This window comes from Aegilops tauschii, chromosome 6 (assembly GCF_002575655.3).
Source record: "Aegilops tauschii subsp. strangulata cultivar AL8/78 chromosome 6, Aet v6.0, whole genome shotgun sequence".
Taxonomy (NCBI): Eukaryota; Viridiplantae; Streptophyta; class Magnoliopsida; order Poales; family Poaceae; genus Aegilops; species Aegilops tauschii.
The window spans coordinates 72,119,610-72,127,606 of NC_053040.3; the positions used below are offsets into that span (position 1 = coordinate 72,119,610).

The 7,997-nt window shown below is 45.0% G+C and overlaps 1 long non-coding RNA gene across 1 annotated transcript; it reads left to right on the plus strand.

Annotated features, from left to right (window-relative positions):
* The first annotated feature begins 3,126 nt into the window (after positions 1-3,126).
* Positions 3,127-7,156, plus strand: LOC120967373 (uncharacterized). Its single transcript, XR_005761174.3, has 2 exons — positions 3,127-3,904; positions 6,823-7,156. It is a non-coding gene; the product is annotated as an uncharacterized lncRNA (long non-coding RNA).
* Positions 7,157-7,997: the final 841 nt, after the last annotated feature.

Consider the following 7,997-nt stretch of genomic DNA (forward strand, 5'->3'; position numbering starts at 1 on the left):
AAACGAGGGAGAATAGAACCCGGAAGTTAAGCGTGCTCAGGCTGGGGGAGTGGGAGGATGGGTGACCATTCAGGAAGTTAGATGATTTGGAATGATGAGGGGTGATTAGAGATTAGAGGATAAATTGAGCAGTGATGAGGGGTGATGATTAGAGATTAGATGTTAAAATAATTCAGAAATTTGAAAATAAAAAAAATTCAAAAAAAACAAAAAAAACATAAAGGTGGAGCTCCACGTGGCCGCGGCCTTTACTCCCGGTTCGTGTAAGAACCGGGACTAAAGGGGAGAGGCATTAGTAACGACCCTGAACCGGGACTAAAGGGCCTTACCAACCGGGACAAAAGCCCCTTTTTCTACTAGTGCACCTTGAATTAGGATTATCGTGCTACTGATGAGACTTGAAAGTTCTCACAATGTGCTAAGGACCACCCTCACATTTCGGTTTATTCACCCTTAAATTAGGAAAATGAGAGCTTAAATGCATTATTTTCTTTGGTTTTACCATGAAAGGAAAAAAGAAAAAGAAAAGGTAGTCCGCCCTGACGTGCCATGTTTTCTGAACATGTCCTGATCCAATTCCCTCCCTACATATGGTCTAGGTTGGGGGTTTACGAATAGCTCGGACATATGACGACAATTTGGGGATCCAATTAGGTGGTGTTATAGACTTTTCTTCTCCTTAATCCAATTGTTTATTTTTTAAGTTTGCTAACATGGAAAAAATGTTGTAAACTTGTGACCACATATTCTCTGGGCAAGTTGTAGCCTTGTTATTCACAATTGATGCTGCTGGTGATTCACCCTTATATTTGAGCTTAAAGTCTCCGCTTGGATTATGTTTGGCCCCTAAATACCCCCGTAAAATGATACATACCTTTGGGCGTCATTTTTTCTATAGGCGGAAGTCACGCTGCGGCCAGTATTATACACGTGTATACTGAATCCGGACGAAAAATCTTACACCGATTCCAACCGGGCCCTGAGTGTCTGCTAAATTAGGCTTTTTCTTTAGTTGACAGTGGAATAGGAGGTTGCTTTCCTCTCTTTTATGTCACAATTTATACTACAACACACATTTCCTTTTGAGTATTATGTGAGTTCCTTTTGAGCCGATACACCAAATCTGAAGTTACACAACTCTAACCAAACTGAAGAAAATCATCAATGCAATTTTTGTACCACCTTTGTTTTGTGCATCAGACATGATGCATTTTTTGTACCACCTTCTTTGTTTTGTGCATCAGATATGATAAGTCTTTCTATGTATATGATTGAATTATTATATTTATCAAAATACAATGCAAACGAAGTGGATTTCAATTATTTTTTAATCTGTGTTACCGACTACCTTTTATATCCATGTAAAATTTGCCATGCAACCAGTATAAAATTTAAAAAGCCCGTGGCAACGCACGGGCAGTCTACTAGTACACATAACATCCCAAGCTTTTTTGTGTTTACCTTCTTACTTTGCACCGACTGTACAGCCTTGTATATAATGAGTGTTGTTGCATTTTTGCAAATCACTTGGCACGGACGGGTCCAGTCAGTAATTTTTTGACAGCGGTGACTTGACAGGCCCGTCGGCAATTTTTGTGTCGCTTTGTGGACGAGACTCACAGAGCGGCGAGCGCTAGCGACTTTGGCCGGCCCAGTTAGCCGTGTGTCCGCTCTGGGTGTTGTACTGTTTTATGGTTTAAAGATTTTTTTGGTTTCATTTTCAGATGATTTTTCATCCTGCTTTTATTTTACATTTTATACTCAACTGATTCTAATCTTAATATGAAAAACACAAATATATATATATATATATATATATATATATATATATATATATATATATATATATATATTTTACAAGTGAATATTTGTATAAATTGAGGATATTCTTATTAAAAATATTATGATTTTTTTATAAAATTGAATATTTTTAGAAAATTATATTTATAATATCTATATAAATTACGTTGATTCTTAAAAAAAGTGTGAAAATAATTTTTAGAAAATATTAAACTTTTTCTATAACAAGAACATTTAGTATATTTCTAGCAACTTTTTAGAAAATTTTAAATATTTTAAAATAATATTAGTAAACCTAAAAAGGAAAAAAGGAAAGAAAAAAAGGAAAAAAGTATACCAGTCAACACGCTTATGTGGCATTTTTGTCAAGTCAACTCTTATGCCCTGGTCCCACATGTGAAAAATGTCATTAAAAGGGGCAAAGCCACCGACCAGTGGTATTTGCTAGTCATTACCCATAAACATGGTGTTTTTTTGCCAAAAATATATCAGAAACCCGTGTTTCCTGCCAACCCAGGCAATGTGTTGGTTCTGCACAATTAACTTTAGTGCGCGTTGCTACCCCTATTAACCTAGCCAATCACTTGCACTTCGTTTACATGGTGTCTCTGGCTATAGTCGTCTCCTGTTATGGAAGATGAGATTTGTGCATAGCAACAATGTCATGCATGTAACATGCCATTAAAACGCAATGCGCCATGTTAACTGCAGATAGGTGAATTTACGAACAGGGTGGTGCAACAATATATCAAATCTATCATTGCAATCACTTTGTTCTATCTGAAATATGAGAAATTTTTAGTTGAAGATTCTGAATGTTCTCACTCAAACCGTTTTTTCTTGAAGGAGTTAGGAAAAGACATTACTGAATATATAAACCTAATTACCACTTATTTGAGTATTCATAATCTTACATATATAGATTTCCCCCCTTTCTCATCTCATCTCCCTCACCGCTCTACCTTGAGAGTCTCTTGTGGGATTGGCCCGGCCCGATCCCCTTTCTTAGCCGGCGGAGGCGATTGTCGGAGTAGAGGAGGGAGAAGCGCACATTGCGGTCATGTATATAGTAGGAGTAGCTTGTGTCTTGCCGATTAGGCGACCTGTGCGGTGTGGAGTGAACTTCACACGGCTGCTTATGAGCAGCTTCCAATGGATAGATTCCACCCCCAAGCTCGTCTACCACGGTGGAAGCCGACGTCAGGCGGCGGATCTAGTAATATATCCTTTAATAAGCTTCGTGGACATCAAATCCGATTTATATGGATGCACCCACTCCATGTCTTCTAGGCCGCCAAGGTGGAGAAGGAGGAGATGACGGTGAGTTCCTTCCTTTTTTCGTTTGATTGCCGCGTCGGAGACTAGTTTCTAGTGCTTGATCTGGAGCACTTGGTGCTCATCTTTAGTGGCTTCTTACAACAGCTTAGGCTGCTCCGCTGCTGATTGTTCTGATTGAAGGGCGGCCCTTTTCCTCCCTTCAATGATGTCGAAAGGGAGGCAGGTCTGGTTTCGTCCCAACGTCCGTCTCTTCTCCTTCCAGTCAACGACAAAGCAACAACGAGATCCCCTTGCAAGTTGTTTGTCCCCGGTGAGGGGTGGTGTTGGTATACTGATGAAGCTTGATGATGGTGGATAATGGTTCACATTGCAATCTTCATCTTGCGTCGAGGGTCTTTTCTTTAAAGGTTTTGGACTGAGTTGTAATTTTGCATTCCATTGGGGTCCTTTCTCAGCTTTCCGGCAATGCAAATCTTAAGGCAGCTGTTCGAGGTCCTTCTGGACCGTTTAAAAAAAACAGTATTCAGCATTTTTCACACGCACGGTTGCCAGAGCGAGAGCTCCACTGCCTGGAGTTCACCATAAAACGCTCCCCCAAGGCCTTCAGTCAACGTCGCCGCTAATCTTGGTTGCAGCGTTTTTGCTTGCAATCATCTCTCTGAATCTTCAGTCTCCACAGATCTCTGAGATTCTAGGCGTTGCGGCTGTGTTCTTCGCGCACCTATTTTTCATCCGCTTTACATCCGTGCTGCACAGGCGCTGTGGAGGATGAATCACAGGTCAGCAATTGACGTGGTGGCAGAGTAGCGCAGCATCGCTCCCTCAGGTAATTAACCTGTGTTTATGCCACACATCAACATACCCCCTTCCCCTTCCTCAAAGTATAGTATCTGAACTTTTTGTGACTTTGTACCAACAAATTGGTAGAAGATTGTGCAACTAATGTTCAAGTAGTCCAAACTAATTTTCAGTTGGTTCTGCTTGTTTGCTAGTATGAACTGAAAATTTAGTTGTCCTCATCACCAACCATCGGTGTTATTCTTGAACTAAATTATCAGTTGATGCACCCTGTTGCAATGTTTTCATCTGTTTTTAGCTAGTATAGAAGATAAAGCGACGTTTCTACTAATGGTAGAGGTTGGTAGACTAGTATTAATAACTTTTCTCCTTATTAATCCTCTAATTTTTGCACTATAGTTTTTCTTGTATCACTTGAAACGCCATTTAGATTCTAGGCATGAAAAAGGATTCACAGCCACAAAAAGAAACTGGTGAAGAATAGAATCACCTCAAAGGAGACATAAATGTAGAGGATATATATTTTTTAGAACGAAGACGCTAGGAGCGTCCGGCTTTAAATTAATAAAGCCCACATCATAGGCAGCGTAACAGACAACGTTAGGACCTCGAACACGAGCTCGGAGGCTCAGACATAAGTTTCGAACCAGAGCACGGAGGCTCAGACCACGACGGCTCGGAGGCGCACAAGTCTAGACCAGGCCAGCAGTAGCAAAGGCAAAATACAGGCCCGGAGGCAGAGCATAGAGCACGCAGGCTCGCTCGCAAGACAAAAGGGCCACTTCACGGCGCAGAGGTGGCAGATGGCTCCCTAGCCAAAACGTAGATCTGACGAAGGCGGTCTTGGGCGAGATTCAGTTTTTCAGCATCCTTGCGCTTCGCCAATGGACTCCACTGCTGCAGAAGAAGGTTGCATTTGTAGATAATGTTAGCAGGGTGAGATGGGAAGATACCCTCGATAGCAAGTTTGTTCCTAGTGAGCCAGACTGCCCAGGTCAAGGCGCCGAAACAGCTCCAGAGCACTCGGTTGTTGCCACCGTGAAACGAGCCTAGTATGGTTGCGAGGTCAGACGCTGACCGGGGATCCCAGGAGGAGTTGGCTGCTGCACGGACGGCGCTCCAAGCAAAACGTGCCAGAGGACATTGGAAGAAAACATGGGTCGCGTCCTCCAGGACGTTACATATCGCACACAGACCAGTCGACGGCCCATTGCGTTTGGCGACATTAGCCGAAGTGGGCAGTCTATTGCGGAACAGTTGCCAGAAAAACACCTTAATCCTGAGCGGAAGGCGCGCGTTCCACAAGCCCTTTGGCACCTGGAAGGATGGGCCCTGGCACAGTTTACGGTAAAGGGACTTGACCGAAAACTTGCCAGACGGGGTGAGGGCCCAGGTGACTGTGTCCACCGTCGGCGACAGCGTGACCGGCGCAATGGTATCAAGCAATTCCGTTAGGTGTGCTTGTTCTACTTGCGATAACTCTCTCCGGAAATGCAATGCCGGAGGGGAAGAGGCAAGCGCCGTGGCCACTGAGATCTCCGGGTTGACAGCCAGGGTATAGAGGTTCTGGAAGTCGACCCAAAGGGGATGGGCTCCCACCCAGTGATCCAGCCAGAAGCGAGCCGAGCGTCCATTACCAATGGAGAACCTGGCTCCCAGAGCGAAAGCTGGCCGTACCGCTTGAAGATCGTTCCAGAAAGGAGATCCCCTCGCCACGCCCTCGAAAAAATTCCCGTTCGGGAAGTACTTGGCCCGCAGCAGATCAACCCATAGACCCGTCGCTCCCTGCGAGAGTTTCCAGATCCATTTGCACAAGAGTGCAACGTTCTGGATTCTGGTGTTTGTGATCCCAAGCCCTCCCAGATCCTTGGGGCGGCACACCGCAGCCCACTTGACCATGTGGTACTTGCGTTTTGGTCCCGAGCCTTCCCAAAAGAAACGGGACCGCGGTGTGTCCATCTTGGCGTGTACCCCTTCCGCCAGGAGGAACAAACCCATTGCGAATTGCGGCAGCGAGGAGAGGCTCGCGTTCGTGAGCACTAACCTAGCTGCAGAGGAGAGGAACTTCCCCCTCCACGGACTGACCCGCTCTCCCACCTTGGTCCAGAGCGGCGCCCACCCGTCGATCTTGATGCGTTTGGCATCCAATGGGAGACCTAGGTAGGTAAACGGCATATTGCCAAGTTTGCAATTGAGCAGGTCCGCGATGTGTCTACCTTCATCCGCCTCCAATCCCATGGGCATCACTTCACACTTGTGAAAGTTGATCTTAAGCCCTGACATAAGCTCGAAGCTAATCAGTAAGGCTTTGACCGTAGCCACACTATGGAGGTCGGGCTGAAACAGCAATAGCGTATCGTCTGCGTATTGCAGGTGCGAAATCCCCCCTGGGATGAGGTGTCCCAACACCCCTTTAATGTGTCCTGCCTCCGTTGCTTTCCGCAGCATCGCTGCCAACGCATCAGCGACGAAGTTGAACAAGAGCGGCGACATGGGGTCGCCTTGGCGTAAGCCACGCTTGTTCCTGAAGAAGTGCCCTACTTCTCCATTCACCGAGACCGCAGTTTGGCCCCCCGAGACCAATTGCAAGACTCGGTGCACCCATACCGGCGAGAATCCTCGGCTGGTGAGGATCTGCCTGAGGAAGTCCCAATTAATTCTGTCGTAGGCCTTCTCAAAGTCTAGTTTAAGTAGAATCGCTGGTTCGTGTGTGCGCTTAAGCTCATGAAGGGTCTCTTGCAGCGCTAGAGGTCCCTCCAGAATATATTTCCATGTCTGTACTGAGATATCTAGAGCAGAATATTACTGTAAACCTAATTTGTCATCTTGGAACAGCTAGCTGTTTGAATCATGTCGTGTGGTTTATTTCAATACACCGTTTAGTTGTCACCACAATCTGCTCACCATTATATTGATCTTAACACAGTTTCATCATTTACTGGCCAGGTGCACAGGAAGAACTTCGAACCGGTAGCAGCAAGCCAACACGATGATGGAGATCGAGTACTGCTACTATACTACTAGCACATGCAGGAGTGCTTCTGTTTCCCAGCTACTAGTACCTATATGTTGCTCTTGTGAACAAATAATAAGAGATGGACATGTCGTGTGATGTGTAGTTATCTATCTAGTAGTACTCCTTGTAAGCTTGATTCAATGCTGTAACTACGGCAGCAGTTTGGTACTTTGGTTACTCTGAAGTCTGAACCGGACTTGTGGCTGTGCGCATACTATATAACTTGACGTACACGCTGTGATGAAGGGTTTCCATTCTATGTAACCATATGTCATTTCAATGCGCTACTGCTTTATACGTACTTTACTTGCTGGATTTGTATCCGCTGGGTTAATTGCTGGGCGTGAAATCTGACTAGTGTAGCCGCAGCTAGCTAGCTAGGACGGGGGGAAGCATCCGAGCAAGTTCCTCCTGCGCGTGGAGTGGTGTGGCTTCCGGAAATGGGCCTTCAGCGGGCAGAGAGAGATGCATGTGCACCCAGCTCATCAGCATCGAATTGTCACGCGTCCCCTACAATTTGCACATATGTGAGTGTTGCTTCTCAGATGAAGCACAATTTTCATGCGGCGCACAAAAAATGCGGATATTCCGTGTAAGCTATGGCTAGCTGGATATGATAGACATGGATGCATGGTCATTGATGCTACATCGGACTGTTAGTGCTAGCCAAGCTTAATTAGCGACCAAATCAACCAATTTTCAGTGATGCTCCTCTCACCTATAAGTCAGTCCGGAGTAAAGATGGACCGTACGTACGTTCAAAGGAGAGACGCCAACCAACCACTAGTCTCTTTCACCTCGCTGCTGCCAGTTATTGACGTTTCACAATTCAGGAAACTGGCACACATGCATGATTCCATGTGCCGCTGTGCTCGCTCTTTCAGGCAGCTAGCATCCTTTTTCTTCTTCTTTTACTTTCTTGCTTTGCACTTATATTCTGCAGTGTTATTTCGTTATTTGCCTTTTCGTTCTGCTTGATGAAGTCTAGCTAGACATATACGTTTATCATGCAAACTACCCCCTCTCTTAGGGATAGCAGGACACGTGGGTCCCTATACTGACAATTCGGTAAACGCAATACAAGTTATTTATCAGAGAAATATAA